Genomic DNA, 23,840 nt, shown 5'->3' on the forward strand with positions numbered 1-23,840 from the left:
CGCCAAGGATGCGCTCAAGGGCGCGAAGTCCTCCTGCGAGTCATTGGGCTCACACATTCTTTTGTGCAGCCTTATGCGTGTGGAAGTCTCATCCGCTGCGGAAAGCGGGGAAAAAGCCCTGACTCCGCGGCCATCGCCTTCCCCACCGCGCGCCCTCACCCTCCCTGCTCCCTTATTCGCTGGGCAGCCGCGCGCGCCTCCATTACGAAGCGCGCGCGGGCTGTCCGTATGTGTTTGTGTGCGCGCGCGAACGCGAACGCGCAGGAGTACGAGCTTTCTGTCCCCGCCCCCTTTCCCCTCCTCTCCTCTCTCAATCAGTGCAGCTGTCGCTGTGCGGGCGGGCATCGGAGGGGGCGGGCAGGCCGGCTGGCTGCGGATTCCTACCGTCCACTCCCTTGAATCTCCCCTCCTCCCTAAACACCACCCGCCGCCCCGCTGCCATCCATTGCTAGCCTCCTCCGCCGCGGAGCCGCTGCCTGCTGCTCGGATCTCCTCTCTTCTCAGCCTGCCCCTCCCTCCCTCTTTACCCCCTCCCTCCTTCTCTCTGCCAGCACCAGCCAGAGAGGCTGCTGCTGCTTCTTGCTGCCTCTTGCTGCATCATCACCGCCACCACCATCATCATCGCCACCCACCCACCCACCTCCTCCTCCTCCTCCTCCTGCACTTCGCCGCCGCCGCCACTGCCGAGAGAGAGGGAGCGCGCCGCATTGCATACAAGGGCGAAGGAGATCGGACACCCCCGCCCCCCATCTCCCCACCAGCACCACGACCCTCGCCAGGAGAGGTGAGCGATTTCGTTTCAGCTTGCCAAACCGGGCGAGAAGGGAGAGGCTTGTGCATAGCATAGATTTGGGGTGGGGTGCGGGGGTTGCCTTCTTCTTGTGGATCGGGGCGCAGGGGATCCCAGAGACGTTGGCACTCGGCCGTCGATCTGCGCCTGGCTCTGTTTGGGTGGCTGTTGTCGTGGGGAGGCGCTGCGTGGAAAGGGGCCGCGGTGGCGCTGCAGCGTCTGCGGATGATGGTGGAGCCCTTTCCGCAGGGACGAGCTCGCCCTCCCTCGAGGGTCACGGTGCCCGGCGGGCGAGATGCCTCTCTCCTCCTGCGAATAAACGCTTCCAGCATCGCGTTGCTGCAGGAGCAGCAGAGGCGCGACGATCATTAACTTAGCCCCCCTCGCTTGCTGTCTCGCCCTGTTTCCCCGACGCGCCTCCCCGGGACGGTCGGTGGGAGCCGAGGTCTGGCATTGCCAATAAGAGGTTGATCCAGGTCCGGGAGAGGCGGGTGACACGAAGCCGAAGACGGCGCAATAAAAGGCGACGCGGAGGCGCAGCATCCACGGCGAGCGACCTGGGCGGTTTGCTGGTTCGCGTAACGGTCCGTGGGTTGCAAAACAGGCGTGGTCGGTTGCTCCCTGGTCTGCCTCATTGTCTCCCTCCTTCGCTGCCCTCCTCCTCTTTGCACCCAGTGGCTTGAAAGAGAGGGACTGGTGGTCAGGCAAGCTTCATCTCCCTCCCTCCCTCCCTCCCTCTTCATACTTCAACAGGTTTGTGCAAATGGATCCACTTGGGGAACAGAGGTGGAAAGCGGATTGCGCGCGGGGGGCGGGCGGGCGCTTATTCTTCCTGATCATAATATGCATTTTAAAAGTCGCTTTCCCCCACCTATCTGTATTAGATGTGAGGACACTCCCCACCCCCCACCTTCACTGTCCCCACCCCCGCCCTCACCTGCCTCCATTGTGATTTCTCCCTTGGGGAGGTGTTTATTATTTTCAGAAGCATGTGTGTGCTTGCGTGCGTCAAAGGTTGAGGGAAGAATCTGGATCAGACTTGTGTCTTAAATGATTTCACTTCTCCACCAACCCCCCCCCCCAAATATTTCTCTCTCTTTTTTTGGTGCCTGGGCAGAAATGCAGCAAAATGCATCCTTCCTGAATCCCTCCCTGCCTTCTTCCCTCTCTGGGACACATCTTGCATGAAAATCTCTCCCTCCCTCCCCCCCTTTGGGCATTACCACAGCCCCACCCTGCAGAAAATCAGGTCCAGTTTTTCCTCCCCCTTCCCCTTAATGCCAAGGGGACAGGATGGCTACTGCTTTGTCACTGGAAACCTTTTCCACTCCCTCCTCTCTCCGCCAGAAGCTGTCATATTATGCAGATAGCTCTATACGAACTGTTGGCATTTCCACTTATTCCAGCAGCAGCAGCCCCATCTCTCCCCCCCCCCCCCCGTCTCTTGCAATGAAGAGGGGAGTAATGTGATTGCAGCCCTGCAGATCTAATGCGGTCAGATGGGAGTCCAGCCTGCAGCTGTGTGGAAGATTAATCTGATACTACAAAAAGTAGTGCCGTAAGGGAGGGGTTGCATTGGGGGGGGGAATGTTGTGCATGGAGAGAGGCGATGGCTGGGCATTTCCCTTTGCACCCGGACTGTTCTGCAGGCCGCTGGAAGGAGCCCAAAGCAAAGAAGTAAATCCTAGCTGGGCGTTGTGGGTGAAAGTGCCCTTCCATATTGGGAAGGATAGCAGGTTTCGCTTAACCCCTCCTTTTGCTCTGGAGGAAACGGTCATTTCGCCCATTGCCCTTTCACGTGAAACTCTGGGGGACATCACGAAAATAAATAAATTAAAATTGTGCAACTGATTGTGTGTGGATACGTTGAAATAGATCGTGCTCATAGCTGCGCTTCAGAGAAAACAACATCCGGATAGACAATTCCTTTCCATTTGACGAGGGTATATATTTTTTTCTTTCTGATGGTGCTGTGCATTATTTGAAGAGGAAGAAACAGGAAGAAATTAGCAAGTTGTGTTTAAAGGTGTTAGTGCTGTACCTAATTTTTTCTGATCGTTGGAAGAATTGCTTTGTCTTGTTTCTCATATTGCTTTTGGCGATCGTTCTATGGACTTCGCTGGGGGATGGAGAACAGAAATCCTACATTATTACAATCACTTAAATTACTCACCATCATTAAAAGGCACTGGATTCTGTGTATTCCTTGCAAATTTAGACCGTGGATGCTAACTGGGCCAACTCTGTATCGGAAAAAGAAGGCACGAAGGCACACTTGAGAGATTAAAGCACAGCAGACAAGTCTCTGATAGACAGAGTCCCTGACAGCTACATTTTATTTTTATTAGCTTTGACAAACCTTATCCAGGGTAAGCCTTGCCAAAGAGTAACAATGTGCAACATCTGCATAGCTCTGTTGAAGTATTTGAAGTGCTTCTTGTGCTTTATCTTGTTGTAATCCTTACAACCACCATGGAAAAAGTCAGAATTACTAATATTCCCCACAATGCGGATGGAAGGAGTGAAGGTGAAAGTGCCTAAGGCCATGTAGTCTGTCCCTTGCAGTGGTGGGACTTGAAGCTTCCGAATTCACCACAGCTCTTTGGATATCCAAATGGCATTTCATAAAATCATAGACTTGGAAGGGGCCCATGGGGGGTCATCTAGTCCAACCCCCTGCAATGCAGGAATCTTTTGCCCAATGTGGAGCTTGAACCCACAACCCTGAGATGAAGAGCTTCGTGCTCTACCGACTGAGCTATTCCAGCTGTCATTTATGTAATTTCAAAATGTAGTGAACTGGATGTTGTTTTTTGTTTTGGCTCTCTCTTCTGACAAATTTCTTTTTAAAACCCCTGCAATTTTATTGTTTACCCTTGCATTAAAATGCGATAGGGATCCTCTTCCTCTCCAGACTCATCTACTCAGGCCTCCGTGGGCTTATGGTAAGATTGTTCTGCATCATAAATATTGAACGAATAGACAGGATGTGCCGGGAAATGGAAAAAACAGAGAGCGGCCTCTTAGGATGCTTTGAGATGCATAGAAGAGGTGTTTTTTTAAAAAAAGGATTAGAGGTATTAGTGAGTTTAAGTGACTGAGTGTTGTTGTTCTTTTATGATAGCTAGGACTGGAACCTCCATGTTCCAAGGCAGTATATCATCAATTATGAGGCAGCAGGGTCAAACAGCTAGAGGAGACCTAGCTCCATCATGCCCTCTCTTGTGATCTGCTGTGTGGCCCTTGACTGAGCTCTGTTGGACACAGAGAGCTGTGCTAGACGGATCTTTTGTCTGGCTCAGCAAGTCCACTTTGGCTTAAGTGCAGTTGTCACGCTTTCTCTATTGGAAATTGATTGGTATAGAGCATTGGTTTTTTTCCAGCCCGTGTGTTATGTGTCTCAATTAGATGTAGCTTCTCAGCACAAACGGTGCACTGTGCGGTGTGGGGAAATGATGGCCACACGGATTCAAAGGTGGCCGAGGCAATAGATTGTTTGCGGTTTTATTTTAAGAAATGGCATCAGTGTGACAGCGTCACGGGGGACCATTGGCGTTTTGAGTAAGAAACCAGGTGCAAAATCCCCAGCCGAGAAAAACACTTGCATGTACTCTGATGCCTCAAGGGTGAGAGAAGCAAGTGCGCGATGGTGGCAGCAGGGGCGGCAGCAAGCAGGCAAGGGATCTTGGTCCTTGCAAAGCAGAGAAAGATTTTAACGTGAAGCTGGAGCAAGCGGTAAAGATTTTCCTGGACTGTACCACTTCACGTTCCTGTTGGTAGTGATGGTGGCTTTTGTGTGTGTGTTCGTGTGTCAGGGGGAAATCCTCTTTGGGCTTGCACTTAAAAACAAACAGCCTCAGCATGGTGGAAGGGAGAAAGCTGGGCTGAAAGGTCTCTTACACACGGGTTTTCTGCATGCAATCCCCCCCTTTTTTGTTCAGGGGAGAATTCAAACATAAAACTCATCAGCTGATGCCTGAACTGGGACCAGGTAAAGCTTCAAGGCTTGGTTCAAATGCACATGTAAATGACGTAAAATTAACTGAACAGTTATGGTGGCACAAAGGGGTTTGCCTGGGCTGCATCAGAGGCCCTTGTGACTACTAGAGTTATCAACTTGGTGACCATGCAAACCAGCTGCCGTGTGGGGCAGTTTAGAAACAGTACCTTCGTGACATTGACGTGAGCTTGAGTTGTGCCTGTATTGCTCTGATGTTTTATCCTGCATTTTATCCGTATAGCTGCTTAATGCAGACCTGAAACATAACACTTAAACTTCGGCAGACTAATTCAGTCCTCTACGTACAGTTAAAATGACTTCGTGGATTTTGTTTTTATCCTTCATTTTAAATATTGGATTAATATTTGCAATCTTTGTGTGCACCATCCTGGAATCTGTGTTTGGACGAAGGCACGGTTTGGAAACTTTCAAAGTAAAACGTTTGAAAAGTAAAAAAAAAAAAAGATGCACATTTGAAAAAGCAACAGCACCTCAAAGATGCTATCTCAGTGATCTGTTTGACAACCCTGCAAGGTAGATCATAGAATAATAGAATTGTAGAGTGCGAAGGGACCCTAAAGGTGCTCTATGCAGGAATCTCAGCTATTAGCTTTTCTATCTTCTCACAGCTGCCCCCTGCCCAAATCACTGCTTGCTGGCTCCCCCAATTTTGCTTATCAACATCACCCACTCACCATCAAGGTGAGGCAAGGTAGCAGCAACTGAAAGCCACCTGCCATTTTATTTACCCAAAATGCCCCAACATCTGCTCTGGTCAGACCTCACCTGGAGCACTGTGTCCAGTTCTGGGCACCACAGTTCAAGAAGGATACTGAGAAGCTGGAACGTGTCCAGAAGAGGGCAACCAAAATGGTCAAAGGCCTGGAAACGATGCCTTAGGAGGAACGGCTTAGGGAGCTGGGTATGTTTAGCCTGGAGAAGAGAAGGTTAAGGGGTGATATGATAGCCATGTTCAAATATATGAAAGGATGTCATATAGAGGAGGGAGAAAGGTTGTTTTCTGCTGCTCCAGAGAAGTGGACACGGAGCAATGGATTCAAACTACAAGAAAGAAGATTCTACCTATACATTAGGAAGAACTTCCTGACAGTAAGAGCTGTTCGGCAGTGGAATTTGCTGCCAAGGAGTGTGGTGGAGTCTCCTTCTTTGGAGGTCTTTAAGCAGAGGCTTGACAGGCATATGTCAAGAATGCTTTGATGGTGTTTCCTGCTTGGCAGGGGGTTGGACTGGATGGCCCTTGTGGTCTCTTCCAACTCTATGATTCTATGATTCTATTGCCAACATAGCATTGTTCCGGGGCATTGTGGCAAATTTAAAATGAAGGGCAGTATACTAGGCATTACAAATAGCGGAGGCCTTACAAATAGCGGAGAGGCCTTACAAATAGCGGAGGAGAGGAGGCAAGCAAAATGCAAGGGAGATAGGGAAAGATACAGGAAACTGAATGCAGATTTCCAAAAAACAGCAAGGAGAGACAAGAGGGTCTTCTTAAATGAGCAATGCAAAGAAATAGAGGAAAACAATAGAATGGGGAAAACCAGAGATCTGTTCAAGAAAATTGGAGATATGAAAGGAACATTTCGTACAAAGATTACCATAATTAAGGACAAAAGTGGTAAGGACCTAACAGAAGCAGAAGACATCAAGAAGAGGTGGCAAGAATACACAGAGGAATTATACCAGAAAGATATGGAGGTCTCGTACACCTCAGGTAGTGTGGTTGCTGACCTTGAGCCAGACATCTTGGAGAGTGAAGTCAAATGGGCCTTAGAAAGCATTGCTAATAACAAGGCCAGTGGAAGTGATGATATTCCAGCTGAACTGTTTAAAATTTTAAAAGATGATGCTGTTAAGGTGCTACACCCAATATGCCAGCAAGTTTGGAAAACTCAGCAATGGCCAGAGGATTGGAGAAGATCAGTCTACATCCCAATTCCAAAGAAGGGCAGTGCCAAAGAATGCTCCAACTACCGCACAATTGCGCTCATTTCACACGCTAGCAAGGTTATGCTTAAAATTCTACAAGGCAGGCTTAGGCAGTATGTGGACCGAGAACTCCCAGAAGTGCAAGCTGGATTTCGAAAGGGCAGAGGAACCAGAGACCAAATAGCAAACATGCGCTGGATTATGGAGAAAGCTAGAGAGTTCCAGAAAAACGTCTACTTCTGCTTCATTGACTATGCAAAAGCCTTTGACTGTGTCGACCACAGCAAACTATGGCAAGTTCTTAAAGAAATGGGAGTGCCTGATCACCTCATCTGTCTCCTGAGAAATCTCTATGTGGGACAAGAAGCTACAGTTAGAACTGGATATGGAACAACTGATTGGTTCAAAATTGGGAAAGGAGTACGACAAGGTTGTATATTGTCTCCCTGCTTATTTAACTTATATGCAGAATTCATCATGCGAAAGGCTGGACTAGATGAATCCCAAGCCGGAATTAAGATTGCCGGAAGAAATATCAACAACCTCAGATATGCAGATGACACAACCTTGATGGCAGAAAGTGAGGAGGAATTAAAGAACCTTTTAATGAGGGTGAAAGAGGAGAGCGCAAAATATGGTCTGAAGCTCAACATCAAAAAAACCAAGATCATGGCCACTGGTCCCATCACCTCCTGGCAAATAGAAGGGGAAGAAATGGAGGCAGTGAGAGATTTTACTTTCTTGGGCTCCTTGATCACTGCAGATGGTGACAGCAGTCACGAAATTAAAAGACGCCTGCTTCTTGGGAGAAAAGCAATGACAAACCTAGACAGCATCTTAAAAAGCAGAGACATCACCTTGCCGACAAAGGTCCGTATAGTTAAAGCTATGGTTTTCCCAGTAGTGATGTATGGAAGTGAGAGTTGGACCATAAAGAAGGCTGATCGCCGAAGAATTGATGCTTTTGAATTATGGTGCTGGAGGAGACTCTTGAGAGTCCCATGGACTGCAAGAAGATCAAACCTATCCATTCTTAAGGAAATCAGCCCTGAGTGCTCCCTGGAAGGACGGATCGTGAAGCTGAGGCTCCAATACTTTGGCCACCTCATGAGAAGAGAAGAATCCTTGGAAAAGACCCTGATGTTGGGAAAGATTGAGGGCACTAGGAGAAGGGGACGACAGAGGACAAGATGGTTGGACAGTGTTCTCGAAGCTACGAACATGAGTTTGACCAAACTGCGGGAGGCAGTGCAAGACAGGAGTGCCTGGCGTGCTATGGTCCATGGGGTCACGAAGAGTCGGACACGACTAAACGACTAAACAACAACATACTAGGCATGGATTCATCTTCTGCAACCTAATGATCCAATGGATGGGGGAATGTTTGAGTGGGAGGACCAAGGCAGGTGTCAAATCCTGTGACCCCCGCCAATGCCCTTGAGCCCCAGGAGCTGTCAAAGGGTGACACGTGATAGACGCCAGCTGATGTCAGAAGCAAGATTAAGAGTTTCCTAGTCTGCAGCTGCTTTTCTGGGGTTGCAATCCTAGCCACGCCTACCCCAAATTCAAGTCCTGCTGAATTCCATGGGGCTTACTCCCAGGTAGCTGGGGTTAGGGTTTGCAGCCTTAGCCACTGTGGTGAGCATGGCTTACTGGAATAGATGCAATTTATGGTTTGAGAGCATTGATAGCCCTGAATGGCAAGAGCTATTCATGTGGCATTTTCTCATTGGAAAAAAAGGATTGAGTATTATTTTGAGGGGAAGGAGGTCATGGTTGTGGTTTAAATGTTTTCTGGCAACATCCCAGGCATTCACCATGCCAATCCATGCTACTGAAGCTGAATTTTTACGGATGTGCGGATCGTTGTACCCTGATTTCCGGGATCAGTAAACGAGGGGATTGTTGGCCATTTTCTTCTGGGAACCAATTGAGAAAGTCACTTCCCCCCTGCTGATGTGTTTGGAAAATGTCTCAGTGAGGTTATGGAAAATCCAGCAGAAGTCCCATGAGTGACCCCACATGTGCACAGTGTCACATATATTCTCTCTCTCTCTCTCTCTCTCTCTCTCTCTCTCTCTCTCTCTCTCTCTCTCTCTCTCTCTCTCTCACACACACACACACACACACACACACACCAGAATTTGAGATGTGTGCATTCATTGAACACTTTCCCTTATCTTGGGACTAGTATTTGTAGTTTTTAAGGAGGAAGTCTGGTGATGGTTCCTGTAACATTTAGGTTTTGCACTCTGATTGTGTTTAGAGGGTTGTTGGGTTGTTGTTGTTTTTTGCTTTTTTAATTGTGTATGAAAACATTTATGCCCTGTGTATGAAAACCATGAAGACTCAGATGACAGGCTGTATTCAGCTTTCCCATACGCCCACTCTGTTACTGTTTAATGATTGCCACCTTGAGAATGCTCCTTGTAGAAAGGGGAAACAACAACGACAATTTCTCCACCTTGGCTAGTATTGCCTACTCTGACTGGCAGCATTGCGTTCTCTGACTGGCAGCACCTCTCTGGAGTCAAAGGAGATGCCAGGGAGTGAAAGGAGGACTTTCTGCATGCCAAAGCATGCATCCTATCACTGACCTATGGACCATTAATGCATCTACAGAACTTGCTTCCGGATAAGCATAAGCAGGATCGCAGCCTTCAATTTAAAACAAAATTAAGAATCTTGAAGTGCCCATATATCTTACCTAATACAGTACTTGCCACGGTGAGCTTGAAACTTGGATACAAACTGCAGCAATTCTACCAGTTGTAACTTATAAGCTACAGTGTATTTGTCTAACTCAGCATGGTCTTACAATGTGTCCTATAAAATGGACACAAATCAAACTCGCCCAAGAAGGTTCCTGGTGGCTCAGTGCCCAAACTACATTTCCCAGTGCTTTTTCCACCTCTGAGAAATTTCTGCGGAAGGAGGCCCCGATTGTCAGATCTCCATCTCACTTTTCCTGGAAAACATCCAATGGAAATGTGTACTTGGTTCTGGAGAGCTAAAGAAGCAAAGCACTTCTGCAGCTAGAGGGACACGTTTTATATAAGGCAGGAATACAGTCGTACCTTGGTTGACGAACGCCTTGCGAACCAAACGTTTTGGCTCCTAAACGGCGCAAACCCAGAAGTGAGTGTTCCAGTTTGTGAATGTTCTTTGGAAGCCGAACACCCGATGTGGCTTCCGCGGCTTCCAATTGAGTTCAGGAAGCTCCTGCAACCAATCAGAAGCCGTGCCTTGGTTTTCGAATGTTTTCGGAAGTCAAATGGACTTCCGGAACGGATTCTGTTCACCAACGACTGTAGACACATGGAGAATCTAGACCTCAAAGCAATTCTATCTCCAACCACTCCCAATGAGAGTATCAAATTTGAGTTAAGAGTAACCATCTTTGCATGGGAAACAAACCACTTTAAAAAAAAAAAAAAGATAGCAAAAAGTGTTGTGGCACAGCCTTTGTTGCCCATGGTGTGTGGACAGTCATTTCTGTTGTCTTATAGTTACCATCTTTGGTTGAAACAGGTCAGGCAGGGTTTTGAAGCCCTGCAAAAAGCCTGCAAAATCTGTTCACGAGGAAAACGAGTCTACGTACAGCTGGCAATACTGGTTCTTTTGTACAGCCGTCAAGTGTAAATTAAAAATACAAACACCGTCTTTCTTCAGTGCAAGTGTAAGGCTCTCATTTCCTGGTGGTGGGCGGGATGAATAATAGAGACCAGCATTTCAGTATTGTGAGCATGAACAAGATAAATGTTGTCATACATTTGCAGATTAGGAAAAATTATAATGTAGTAATAAGTGATACACCCATCACCTAATCATCTGATCTAGTATTGATCCAGTAACTTTTTGTGCTTCTAAATGGGGACTTAATATTATTATCATTCTCGTTTAATTTATTTATATACTTAATTTATATACTTATATATTAATCAGTTAATTAATTTATATATCAGTTACACACCAAGATGACTTATGTGGTTTACAGATGTAAAGCCAATTAAGAAATATTCACACTCAGTTAAAATATACACACAAAAAAATACCCATAAAGAAAATATTCAATTAAAAAACCCCATTAAAAACAGAGCAATTGAAACAGGGGGTTGGGCTAGATGATCCTCAGGGTCCCTTCCAACTCTACAATTGTATGATTCTAGGAAAATGGTTTAAAGAGAAATTGAAACAATTCGATCAGAAAGTTCAAGTTCAGGGAAATGCTTGTCTAAAGAACAGTCCATCTAGTTCAGTAAGTCGTGACACAAGTTTATTTGTTGTGACCATCCTGGTGATTTCAACCCAAAAAGAAAATATAGAAATCTTCCATGCCTGCTGTGCAGAGTATGCATAAATACACTGTTAAAACACATCGATAAATCAATTTATACATATATGCTTTGAGATACAGACCTACACGAGTAAGTTTTTATATGGCCTCAGTATTGTCTAGAGACCAGTTTATCAAGCTTGGGTCTCCAGCTGTTTTTTGGAGAGAGCTGGTGGAACGCTATTAACTGATGGGGGTCTCTCATATTTCAGCAGAGAGGGCATTCCACAACACTGGCACCCCTAGTGAAGAAGTCCACCTTCCAACTGTACAATTCTACGATTCTATGGCTCCCAGTTAGCAGCAGTTAAGAGTGGCCATTAGATCCTGCCTCAACCCTGGTGGCAGGGCAGTGTCCTCAACAGCACCCGAGAAGAGCAGGCTGAGCTTGCCTGTGCCACCTGGTCTGGCCTGTGCTCCCTAGACAGCATCTGCACACTCATCCCGTCGCCTGAGGCAGCTGCCTCCTTCTGCTCAACGGTAGAGCTGTCCCTGGAGGGAACCAACGACTGATGGGGGATGAAGGGGCCCTCAGCCTCGTTTCCACCCGGCACTTCCAATAACAAATTGGAAGTGACCGTTTCAATCAGGGAGTGTTGTGAGACACAGGGGTGCTTTCATGAATCCAAACTTCTGATTAATCGGACTCTTTTGGAGAGTTTTGAGGTCGCTTGTATTATGGATGCTGTGCAGTTTTGTGTGTGTCTGCATGACTTTTGTGATGTGGTGGCTCCCGAGAGATAATCCCCTCCAAGAGGAGGCTTCTCAGAGGATATATTTGTTGGCCTTCTGGTGCAGAAAAGCATTTGCAGGCTGGTGATTGGGCAAACTGTGCTGTCTTGGTAGATTTGGTTTGGTCACACTGCCTATTCTGAAACCCTGGAGAAGAGCCACCGTAAGTCAGTCTAGGTCAGGGTTTCCCAAACTTGGGTCTCCAGCTGTTTTTGGACTACAACTCCCATCATCCCTGTGATGGGAGTCAGGGATGGCGGGAGTTGTGGTCCAAAAACAGTTGGAGATCCAAGTTTGGGAAACCCTGGTCTAGACCAGGCACCCCCAAACTGCGGCCCTCCAGATGTTTTGGCCTACAACTCCCATGATCCCTAGCTAACAGGACCAGTGGTTGGGGAAGATGGGAATTGTAGTCCAAAACATCTGGAGGGCCAAAGTTTGGGGATGCCTGGTCTAGACAATACTATGCTAGATGGACCGTTGGTTTGACTCAGTATAAGGAGGCCCCCTCTTTTCCTATATTTATTGGGGGCTTTCAGAATGGCTTGCCGATGCTTTCTTGAAGCCTCCAGGTAACCTGGGGAGTCAGGATGCAAAACCTTTAAATAAGAAAAAAAAGGTGTAGGTGGTTCTATAGTTGTGTGGGTTATTTTTTTAGCTTGGCTGTGAAAGAGAGTGATTAGGGTTTTAATGACGAGAAGGGAAAATAGTTCAGCGGCCACCTGTGCGGTCAATAGTTGTGCTTCTCTTCCCAAGGGCAAATTAAGGTTGGAGAGTTATTCGAGACATGCTGTCTAATCCACACAAACTTTCTTTGCTGAGACATGGCATGTTAGGAACTGTGAAAATTAACATAGGGACGTAAAGGAGAGCCCTTTCAGAGCAGACCAAACACCCATCTACTACAGTGTCCTCTTTCTCAGTGTGTCCAGCCAGATGCCTTTTGGAAAACCCACAAGCAGGGCATGGGGGCAATAGCCTCCTCCTGCTTTTGTCCTACAGCCGCTTAGTATTCAGAGGTAGGCTGCACCTGAAGGTGCTTCCAGATGGGTCTTTGCCACCGAATGGGTGGTCTTCAGGCATGCACTTATTTTTGCAGCCACCTCACAATGTTGTGGGCATCAGAATGCCAGGCCATATACCCCCCTGTATAAACCAGATTTTTCTCCTTCTGCAGACCATCTTTTTTTAAAAAAAACCATCCTGTTGCCAACAGCCCATTTCAGTATCTCTGTGAGCAATATGTAATGTTAAGCCCTCCAATGGAAGCACCATGATTCAAGAGGCAGCATTAAGCCATTCCAGCTACTAGCCATTATTACGGTAATAGTCTTAGCCTCGATGAAATTGTCTGTTAAAAAAAATAGCAAAGAAAAGCAGGAACTCTTTCTCCCTTAGATCGAGGGAGGTTTGGTTTTTTTTTCCCCCCCCCATGGAGGAGTATTCTGTAATGGGCCCAGTCAGATGGGCGGGGTACAAATATTATTATTACAGTCATACCTTGGAAGTTGAATGGAATCCATTCTGGAAGTCTGTTTGATTTCCAAAACGTTCGGAAACCAAAGTGCGGCTTCTGATTGGCTGCAGGAAGCTCCTGCAGCCAATTGGAAGCCCTGTCGGACAGTCGGATTCCAAAAATAGTTTGCAAACCGGAACAGTCAGTTCCGGGTTTGCGGCATTTGAGAGCCAAAACGTTAGAGAAATAAGCTGTTCGAAAACCAAGGTACAACTGTATTTTTTATTTTATTATTATTATTATTATTAATATGTAAACCTCAATTTACAGTCTGAAGAGGCACAGCCCAGACACAGGTTTGCCACCTCAATGAAAGCTAAACATCTTCTGTCCACACAGCTGTGGAGCATGTCTAGCAATCACCTGTGTGCCTTTTAAGGAACATCTGGATTTTAAAAATCCGCACACTTGGTTTCCTAAACAATGGGAGTGGTGTTGGGGTCACTCTAATGACATAATTTCTTCCAGATGTTCGGAGGGGAATGGAGTTTGTTAAAGATAAAACCGCACGGCAAAGATTACAAACAGAAACACAACTGAAACGGCACAACTTAAGGACAGGGGTGGGAAACACCTTTCAGCCTGGGGGCCATATTCTCTTCTTGGCAACCTTCTGGGGGGCCACATGCTGGGAGTTGGAGGAGCCGGAGGCAAATGTGAGCAGAGCAAGGGGTATAAATTTTACCTTTGCACAGCAGGCTAGTTTCCACACGCACTTGGGCATCTCTCTCTATATACTCTCCATCCAGATAAACAAGCTGGAATACCAGAGTTCAAGGACACATTCCAGCCAGGCCAAAACTCTCAGCGTACAAAGCCAGGACTGGTGAGGGGTGTGGCCTATGGAGAGTTCAGAGGGCCACATAGAGAGGCTTTGAGGGCCACATCCAGACCCTGCTTCAGAACCTAGAATCATAGACTTGTAGAGCTAGGAGGGACCTCAAGCGACCTCTACTCCAACCCCCTGCAATGCTGGCATCTTTTGCCCAATGGGGGGCTTGAACCCATGACACTGAGATTAAGATTCTGATTCTCTAGCGACTGAGCTATCCCAAGGAATACATGTGAGACTAAGGAAGAAGCAGCTGAAAGGCTCTTTCACTCTCTGGGCTGGTTGTTAAGCAGGAAGGCTGGCAAGTGGTAGACATCTGGCCTGGCTGAGGTCTATCTGCTGCCCCACCCTCTTTGTGTTTTTTCCCTTAGTGTACCTGAAATCAGTTCTAGTTGGATACATTGCAGTTTGCTTTGGCATGAAACTGGGTGGAGAGCCGGGTGTTGGTGGATGCCAGCTTCCATCAGCTGCAGCCAGCATGGGCAATGGTCAGGGAGGCTGGGAGCTATTGCCCAACATCTGGTGGGTCATAGGTTCCCCATCGTTGGGTGGTAGAATTTAAACCTGTGTGCTCACTGGGTTTAAAGGCAGGCTTTGGCCATAATGCATTATTGCCTCAAATTAAGGAGGTAGTGCTCTTAAGATTGTCGCAGTGTAAATTTAAACGAGATATTAAGAAAAAGTACAAGAAAGTGGAACAAGTTCCTTTGGGGGAGCAGTGGGATCTTCTGTGGAGGTTTTAATGTGTTCACATTATACACCAGCAAACTCTAAAGAAAACCACTAGCATATAATTATCGTGCAGAACATCCATATGAATAAGCTGTGATTTTGGATGACTAATCTTGTCTGTATGTTAAATTCCCATTTGAGTGGAAAGCCCATTCCACTAATATAATGGGGAAATTCAAGAGTCTTGTCAACCACTTGAAACTTTTAAAGAATTAAACATTTTAATAGGATGAATTCTATGCTTTAAAAAACCCCTCCAATTGATTGATTAACTGAGGCTGCAATCCTTAAATGCAATGGGACCTCTGAGTAAACAGGCATATGATTTTGTCCTGTTTTGTCCTTTCCTATAAGTCCATAAAAGTTATAAGTGTACAAATACACACACACACACACACACACACACACAGAGAGAGAGAGAGAGAGAGAGAGAGAGAGAGAGAGAGAGAGAGAGAGAGAGAGAATGGATGGTAAGCTCTGTCCCTCCTGCTGCAGCTCACATTATTTCTCTGCTGGGTTAAACAATAGGACAGAATGCCCCCTCCCTCCTTCTCCACTAGCCCATTCACTCAAATGCATTTCCTTCCATGTGCTCAACTGCACGCAACCCATTTTTCCTTGTGGTTACCAGGCTTGTGCTTATGTACAAGGCTACATCAGTGGCTACCAGCCACAATGGTTATGTTCTGCCTCTACTGTCAGAAGTAGCGTGCAGATTGCAAGTGAGGAGCGTGCTGTTGCCCTCAAAAGTTCCGCTTGCGGGCTTCCCTGGTTGGTTGACAGTTAATTGGTTGACAATTAATCAACCAAAGCAACCGCTTATGACGTGTTTATTTGCCTGTTTCTTTTTTCAAAAGAGGCTGGTTTTCTGGGCAAGTGCCTGCTCAAAGCGACGTACAAATCAAAAGATAAGAAGGAAAACTAGACAACATTTTAAGACTCAAAATGGCCGCTAAACAATGTTCCACAGAGCTGGAAAGAGCGTGGTTTAGTCAGCCCATCACCCGGTTATTAAACATAATGCCTTGAAGGCTGTAAAAAGAAGTTTTCAGGGTCACCAGAAAGGCCTGCAATGTAGAAATTTGATGTCCAACGGAAGGTGATTCCATAGCCGTGGGGCCACTTAGAGAAGGTCCTGTCTCTTGTGGTTATCCCCCTTGCTGTCCTATGGGGTATACTAAGGGGATGGACCACAATATGGACTCAACAGCACTTTCCATTGGGCCTGGAAACCCACCAGTAGGCACTGCAGTTGGTATAAAACAGATGCTGACCATGTTGTCCCCAGTAGGCCTCCGACTGTATCTGAACTGCATTTAAGTGCAGCCCCACTTAGAGCGCATTGCACCAGTCTAGTCTAGCCCGCATGTGACCAGGACACTGATCACTGTGGTAAAGCCAGCGCCGCCGCCCCCCCACCGGTAGAAGTGCTGTTGGCGTACCAGCTGAAGCTGCTAAAAGATAGTCCTTGTCACCGATGCTTCCCCAGTCAGCGCAGAATCCAGGAGATTCTGCCACCCCATTGCAGAGTAACTGCAAAAAGACCTTCTGGAGCTGCAGATCTCCCTAGGCACAGGGCTTCCATCTTGTTTGGATTCAACCTCAGTTTGTTTGCCCACATCCGTCCCAGAACAGCCTCCGGGCTCTGGTTTAGGATTCCGCTGGTCTTTCTGAGATCTGAGGGTGGAAAGAAAGGCAGAGCTGAGCATCATCAGCAGACTTGAAAACCAGGCTGTGCACTTGTCATACGCATTGGTCCACGTAGCTCAGGATTGCCCACACTGACTGGCAAGGGCTCTCCAGGGTTTCAGGAGGGGTGGGGGGGTCTCTCTCCCAGTTCTACCTGGGGTTCCCAGGGATGGAACTAGTGACCTTCTGCATGCAAAGCAGATGCTCTACCACTGAGCTATAGCCCTTCCCCAGGTGAAATCCCTAGTGCCTCCCAGATCTCATTGGAGCACAGTTCCTAGCATTTTCAGCTACTGTGGCCAGTGGTCAGGGATGTTGGGAGTGGGTAGTTCAGTGCCATCAGTTGGGAGCCAGGATCCCCGCCCCAGCCCTCCTGGGAGCGAGAAACCACTCCCTGCTTTCCCCGCTCCATTTGCCGTGGGACTGAATGCAAAAGGAGACTCACTACGTTCTCCTCCTTGGAGTATGGAAGGCAACCTTCCCTTAGCACACAACTGAGTGGGCCTCTCCAGAAGGAAGGGTGGGGAACCTTCCGGGGTCCAGCTGGGGTCTGGTTTGGCCTGGTTTTGGAACCCACATTAATAATAATAATAATAATAATAATAATAATAATAATAATAATAATAATTTATTTATACCCCGCCCATCTGGCCAGGTTCCCCCAGCCACTCTGGGCGGCTTCCAACAAAACATTAAAATACAGAAATCAAACATTAAAAGCTTCCCTAAACAGGGCTGCCTTGAGATGCCTTCTAAAGGTCTGGTAATTGTTGCTCTCTTTGACCTCTGGTGGGAGGGCATTCCACAGGGTGGGTGCCACTACCGAGAAGGCCCTCTGCCTAGTTCCCTGTAACTTGGCGAGGGAACCACCAGAAGGCCCTCAGCGCTGGACCTCAGTGTCGGGCAGAACAATGGGGGTGGAGACGCTCCTTCAGGTATACTGGACCGAGGCCGTTTAGGGCTTTAAAGGTCAACACCAACACTTTGAATTGTGCTTGGAAACGTACTGGAAGCCAATGTAGGTCTTTCAGGACTGGTGTTATGTGGTCTCGGCGGCCGCTCCCAGTCACCTGTCTAGCTGCCGCATTCTGGGTTAGTCATAGTTTCCGGGTCACCTTCAAAGGTAGCCCCATGTAGAGCGCATTGCAGTAGTCCAAGTGAGAGATAACTAGAGCATGCACCACTCTGGCAAGAAAGTCCGTGGGCAGGTAGGGTCTCAGCCTGCGTACCAGATGGAGCTGATAAACAGCTGCCCTGAACACAGAATTGACCTGTGCCTCCATGGACAGCTGTGAGTCCAAAATGACTCCCAGGCTGCGCACCTGGTCCTTCAGGGGCACAGTTACCCCATTCAGGACCAGGGAGTCCTCCACACCCGCCCGCCTCCTGTCCCCCACAAACAGTACCTCTATCTTGTCAGGATTCAATCTCAATCTGTTAGCCAATTTAGGGGTTAGGTGGTTAAGTGAATGATGCTAACTTGTGTCTATGGCCAACCATGACCGTAGAGCATTTCTCCCAAGAGTGTTTATTTTTTCCAGCTGCGAAAGACCATTTTGCTGGCATGCAGCCACACGTCTCGTAAGAATCCCGTGTCTTAATTCTGCAAAGACCCCGCTCCCCTCCCCTCCCCCGCATCAAAATAAATGGCTGGCTTGCATATTTTTAAAGATACATGGCAAAGGTATTATATGACACTGGTTCACCTCTTGCATGTGCAAAAACTACAAAGAGTCCTGTGGCCCTTTAAAGACTTCACATATTTATTATCTCGCAAACGGCTATTTCTTCTTCTTTTGCCTCTGACTTCCCTTGCAATAAACAAATATCTAATTAAAGCGTTTCAAGATGATCTGTAGCCGTTCTTGGCAGAAGGAATGCCAAGCGCAGCTATGCATAGTGGCGTAAGGAGCAAAGATTCTAATTAAGCATTGCATTTATAGCGCCGGTGGAATGCAGCATGAGGTTTAGCTGTTCCTGTTTGCTCTTGAAGGAACCCTTGAAATATAATGGTTGCAATGACTTTTGAAGGGCACTTTGAGCCTTGCTCCTTCCCCTGTAAAAAGTCAATGCAGCTCTCCAGTGGCAGAGCACTTTTTGCGTGTGCTCCAGCCAGTTCGGTTAGAGTGCTGCACTAGGAACCAGGAGACCAGGGTTCGAATCCCCACTCGGGTATGAAACAGTGCATATTGGGGGAACTTGGGCCAGTCTCTCTCTCTCTCTCTTCTCTCTTCTCTCTCTTCTCTCTCTTCTCTCTCTCTCTCTCTCTCTCTCTCTCTCTCTCTCTCTCTCTCTCTCCCCCTTGCTGCCTTGCTGTTGTGATGATGAAACAAGGTGTGTGTGGGAAACTAGTATGCTACTTTGAGCTTCCTTGGAGGAAAGGCAGGACATGAGTGTAATAAATACAGTAAAATCAACTGGCTTTATTTGGAAAGATTTACAACCTACTTAATGGCAAAGCTCTCCAAGCAGTGGAGTTGATTTCAATAGTAGTTGAAATGCAGATAAAATGCACAAAGCTGTTTAAAATCAAGAAACATACAGTGTTACCTCTGTTTACGAACACAATTGGTTCCAGAAGTCTGTACTTAACCTGAAGCGTACTTAACCTGAAGCGAACTTTCCCATTGAAAGTAATGGAAAGTGGATTAAACCGTTCCAGACAGGTCAGCGGAGTACTTAAACCGAAAATACTCAAACCGGGGCGTACTTAAACCGAGGTATGACTGTACATTAAAATAATGATCACTAAAATGCAGAGGGTGTTTTTTTAAAATAAATAAATAAAAGCAATTAAATTATATGTCTGGGGGAGGCTCACTTAAAAAAAAACATTTCGGCATATTTTGGCAAGAGTACGGACCATAGCTAAGGAATTCCAAAGCAAAGGTGCTGCCACACCAAAAAGATAAGACTCCTCAGAAATGTGGAATGAATGTTATGTGGCAATCACAAAAATATATGTTCTACATATCGAAGCGCCTGAATCAACACATGTGGGGCAAGTTGACCCTCTCAGAAAACTGATCCATAGGTCCCTTGCTTATGAAGCTTGCAAAAATCAAGAAATGTTCATACTCTCTCAGTTGTGGCATTTGACTTAGCCGGACTTGACAGCTGCGAAGCTGGCAGGAAAGAGATGGGTTAGTTTATCATGCCTAACCAGTCTCTCCAACTGGTAATCAAGCTTCAGGGCTCCTGTTCACCCATTACCACTGATCTGGCACTGTTATTATGCCCTCTGTGTTCTCCTTCGACGACAGGCCTAAGAAAACCAGGGCTGTGTGCGCCAGGACCGTGAATGGTAAATATAATAGCCATGGCTCCTGGCAAATAATTATGGGAACTGTAGTTATGGGTGCTGATAGCCGCTAGAAGAGCCCCTATTTCCCTCACAGTTACAATTCCCAGAGTAGTTTAATAGTCAATCCTTCTTCCTGGAAAACTATAGCTCAGGCATCCCCAAACTGTGGCCCTCCAGATGTTTTGGCCTACAACTCCCATGATCCCTAGCTAACAGGACCAGTGGTCGGGGAAGATGGGAATTGTAGTCCAAAACATCTGGAGGGCCGAAGTCTGGGGATGCCTGCTATAGCTCCATGAGGAGAACAGGAGTCTCCCAACAGCTCTTAACACCCCCTTAATTATTTTTATTATTTATTGAATTTATATACCTGGAGGCCCTATACCCTTAGCAAAGTACAGTTCCCACAATTCTTTGCGGGGAGCGATGACTGTTAAAGTGATAACAATAGTTCTGTAAATGTTTGGTGTGGATGCGGCCTTATTCCGTTTGTTCTGCTTATTTCATTCTTTGGCGTGAAAACCCACAGTTCTGGCCATGCTAGCTTTGACTGCCAAAGAAAGACGTGTTGGAAGCAAATAGCTTCTGATGGTTCCATGGCAACCTGCTCTCCTTTTCTTACACGTGAATTGCCATCACCCTCACAATGCGCTGTAACCAAGCCACAATATTTCACTGCTGTTACTCTCTGTGCACACATTCCTTGGAGCAAATTGTTTGTCGACTGCAGTGGAAGCTAGGCTGATTTAGAGCAGCCTGAAAAACCAGCACACCATCTTCTCCTCCTTCCCCCTTTATTTCTTCTTCCTTTATTTTGTATTTCTTTTCCCCTTAGTGGAGGAAGCTTGTTTAATTGCTCTCTTTGTGACCTGGACTCTCGGAGGAGCTGGTTCCAAATGTTTTTCTCATTGGCAGCCAGAGATTTGTACAACGTGACCTCATGCTAGGAAAGGGTGGATCGCCTTATAATGTGGGAAACTCAGAGGGCCGCTGCATCTCGGAAATCTGTGCGACCAAATCCCAAGCAAAGCTGTGCATTAAATGCTGGAATGTGTTGGCGCCCGTCCAGGAGGTTGAGACGAGCCTGTTCCACAAACGCTAGCTAATGCAGCCGTGCTATACCTTAAAATAGTATCAGGCCTGGTTGACAAGAGAACTGGAGAGTGCTGTCGCTTACCTCATTCTAGCACAAATTCTTTCTCGACAATGCATTAAATGGCTGGAGGCTTTTTCTCTCCCCCTTCCTCCTGCTCCCTTGGTTTGCAGGTGGTATTTGCTCAAGTGATTTAAAAGCCCTGCATTCAGCCTCTCTTCTGCCATTTGTGGATGACTGCTCCTTGCTAAATATGACTCTTTGTTTGAGGCTGGGGGGAAAAGGAATTATACATTTGCTTCTTAAGGCTTGGCGACTTAAGAGCATCACAAGGAGAGTCCTGTTGGATCAGGCCAGTGGCCAATCTATTCCAGCATCCTGTTCTCACTGCGGCCAGCCAGATGATGCATTATAGCAGGCATCCCCAAACTGTGGCCCTCCAGATGTTTTGGCCTACAACTCCCATGATCCCTAGCTAACAGGACCAGTGGTCAGGGATGAGGGGAATTGTAGTCCAAAACATCTGGAGGGCCAAGGTTTGGGGATGCCTGCATTATAGGAAACCTGCAAGGAGTGTGTTATGTACTGAGCCGAATCCTAGAGAACAATAGGATTCAGAATCAGCAGTCTGATTGGTCCGCAGGAGCTACCCAATCCAACTCCAGGTGGAAGTGAATCCGCAACCTGATTGGCCTGCAGGAGCAGCCAATCAGGCGGCTGGCAGAAGTGAATGTGCAACCTGATTGGCCTGTAGGAGCAGCCAATCAGGCTGCAGGCAGAAGTCAATCCACAACCTGATTGGCCCACAGGTGTAGCCCTGAAGTAGCCAATCACACAAGGCCCATTGTGTAAATAATTTATATAAGCAGATGGTTTTGGGAAAAGAGCCAGTCTTCTCTTCTTCTCCTTGATGACTATGAGCTGAATAAAGAGCATGAAATTCACTCTCGACTCTGAGTATATTTCAGAGTGCATGAGCACAACAGCACTCTCCCTTCCTATCGTCCCCAGCGACTGGTGTTTAGAAACATTTCTGCCTCCTACTGTGGAAGTAGAACACAAGCAGCACGGTTAGCAGGCTTGTTTTGGACACAGGAACAAATAAGCCCGGTCTTGAGCAGGAGAGTGCATTTTGGCCCCTCCTGATAAAATAAATAAATAGAGTGATGGGGTGAAAAACAGGCCAGGGCTACAGGGTGAATGCTCATAATGCAGGTGTTCTGAACATCAGCACATGCACACACAAAGCGTGTGGAATTTTAAGCAGCACCATTGGAAAGAACGCCCTAACCCACCCAGCATTCCCAACCTGGTACTCTCCAAATGTTTTGGACTAAAACTCCCATCATCCCTGGCCGTTGCCCATGCTGGCTGGGGCTGATGGGAATTGTGGTTCAAAACGTCCGGGAGGCATCAGGTTATGGAAGGCTGCCCTAGCTTGTGTGGGTCTCCCAAATGGTGCGCAAACCACTTCCATGTCTGGCCAGCCTTGACCAGTGTTTCTCAAACTCGAGTCCCCAGCTGATGTTGGATTACAACTCCCATCATCCCATCTATGGCAGGAGGTCAGCTGAATGCGGGAACCTTTCCCATCCTTTCAAGGACACCTTTCAGACCATGAGGTCTGGAATCCTGCTTTTCATTTAAAAAAATAAATAAATGAAAGATGAGTTTCTCTGCAAACCAGGTGTGCATTCACAGAATTGCAGGAGATGAACTGCCCTGCCTGAACCCTCCCTGCTTTCGGTTTCAGAAGCCCACTCTGCAGATACAATATCAAAGACGCTTCCTCCAGCCTCTGTCTGTATGCTTTGAAACCTTGCATCGGTGTAAGGAACATGGGTGGGTGGCGCCTTCACAAACATTCTCCGTGCTCCTGAGCCATTCCATGTGGCAACTGGCTTGGAACTATTGCTACACCAAGACCAAAACCCCGAAAAAATCATTTTCAGTTCACCCCTGGTGGTGAGCCGTAACATGAGAACCTATGCCCCATGAGAACAGACCATGGATTAAAGAGAATTAAGCTTTTGTTACTGTGGCTGTGGGCGTGTGTCCGCAGATTCCCTGCATGGATCTGCAGACTTCTCTGCCACCCTATGGACAGTTTGAGAGGGAGGCAATTTTATTTCTTCTTCCACAGCAGTCAGGAAAGTACAGCTGTTTCGGTTTTTTTAAAGTTCTGGATGTAATGAAGAGCAGCAGCAGGCCAGAGAGCCAGTGGTGGAATTTGGGATGAAAATTACCTTTAGCAGGCCATGTTGTAAGGAGTCTTGGTAGACCACAAACTTGACATGAGTCAGCAGTGTGATGCAGCAGCTAAAAAAGCCAATGCAATTCTGGGCTGCATCAATAGGAGTATAGCATCTAGATCTAGGGAAGTAATAGTACCACTGTATTCTGCTCTGGTCAGACCTCACCTGGAGTACTGTGTCCAGTTCTGGGCACCACAGTTCAAGAAGGATACTGACAAGCTGGAACGTATCCAGAAGAGGGCAACCAAAATGGTCAAAGGCCTGGAAACGATGCCTTATGAGGAACGGCTTAGGGAGCTGGGCATGTTTAGCCTGGAGAAGAGAAGGTTAAGGGGTGATATGATAGCCATGTTCAAATATATGAAAAGGATGTCATATAGAGGAGGGAGAAAGGTTGTTTTCTGCTGCTCCAGAGAAGCGGACATGGAGCAATGGATTCAAACTACAAGAAAGAAGATTCCACCTAAACATTAGGAAGAACTTCCTGACAGTAAGAGCTGTTCGGCAGTGGAATTTGCTACCCAGGAGCGTGGTGGAGTCTCCTTCTTTGGAGGTCTTTAAGCAGAGGCTTGACAGCCATCTGTCAAGAATGCTTTGATGGTGTTTCCTGCTTG

General features: G+C 47.1%; 1 protein-coding gene across 4 annotated transcripts in view; it reads left to right on the forward strand.

The window, feature by feature from the left end:
* Positions 1 to 268: 268 nt before the first annotated feature.
* Positions 269 to 23,840, forward strand: part of SPTBN1 (spectrin beta, non-erythrocytic 1) — a 209,266-nt gene continuing 185,694 nt past the window's right edge. For 3 of the 4 annotated variants that reach the window (XM_035110961.3, XM_035110965.3, XM_088667420.1), the window contains exon 1: positions 269 to 784. The gene's annotated coding sequence lies outside the window, so the exon portion shown is untranslated. Of the gene's footprint in view, positions 785 to 1,468; positions 1,544 to 23,840 lie in introns of those variants that run through there. The other variant, XM_035110962.3, reaches the window with a different exon arrangement.

The sequence above is a fragment of the Zootoca vivipara genome, chromosome 3 (assembly GCF_965207765.1).
Source record: "Zootoca vivipara chromosome 3, rZooViv2.hap1.1, whole genome shotgun sequence".
Classification (NCBI taxonomy): domain Eukaryota; kingdom Metazoa; phylum Chordata; class Lepidosauria; order Squamata; family Lacertidae; genus Zootoca; species Zootoca vivipara.